The 632-nt window shown below is 52.7% G+C and overlaps 1 non-coding gene across 1 annotated transcript, besides 1 other annotated feature; it reads right to left on the minus strand.

Annotated features, from left to right (window-relative positions):
• Positions 1–77: 77 nt before the first annotated feature.
• Positions 78–99: a microsatellite.
• Tc00.1047053405517.10 lies at positions 100–211 on the minus strand. The gene has a single exon (XR_008253994.1). It is a non-coding gene; the product is annotated as a spliced leader RNA (transcript).
• Positions 212–632: the final 421 nt, after the last annotated feature.

Here is a 632-nt window from a genome sequence, read left to right on the forward strand (position 1 = left end):
CCGCACGAGGGGGTACGGGGCTATATATATATGGGTTTTTATATATAGGGGTATATGGATATGGCGGACAGACCCACAAAAAAAAAAAAAAAAAAAAAAGGGGTCCGTAAACCCCGGTCAAAAAAAATTGACCAAACATAACCGCCAAAGGCGGGTTGGAAGCTTCCCGTACCAATATAGTACAGAAACTGTATCAATAATAGCGTTAGTTGAAAGGAGTTGTGTTCCACAACGGTTTTCAATTTTGATGAGGGGTCCTTCGCGGCACTTGGGACCGTGTACAAAAACCCCCCCCCCCCCTCCCAGGCCACACTGGGGAGGGGTCAGGGTCCGGGATGTCGGCCCCGGGATAGCGCCGTGGACGGCGTCAGGGGGCGGAAAAAACGCACATGGCGAGTGTGGAACAGCAAATGCACCCGAGTGTGCGAGCAAAGCAAAAACACCGGAAAACACAGGAAGAAGCGCGGCATACCCGGAAAAAAGGCGAATAAAAGGAACGAGACGGAAAAAACACAAAACAAAACAAAAATGCAGGCAATACCACCCATGAAGCGAAAATGAGGGGGCCCGAAGGAGGTGGCGGACACCCAACGTGGGGGGGGGGGGGCACCCCCCCAAGGGGGTACGGGGCT

Source organism: Trypanosoma cruzi (assembly GCF_000209065.1).
Source record: "Trypanosoma cruzi strain CL Brener chromosome Unknown tcruzi_1047053405517, whole genome shotgun sequence".
Classification (NCBI taxonomy): Eukaryota; Euglenozoa; class Kinetoplastea; order Trypanosomatida; family Trypanosomatidae; genus Trypanosoma; species Trypanosoma cruzi.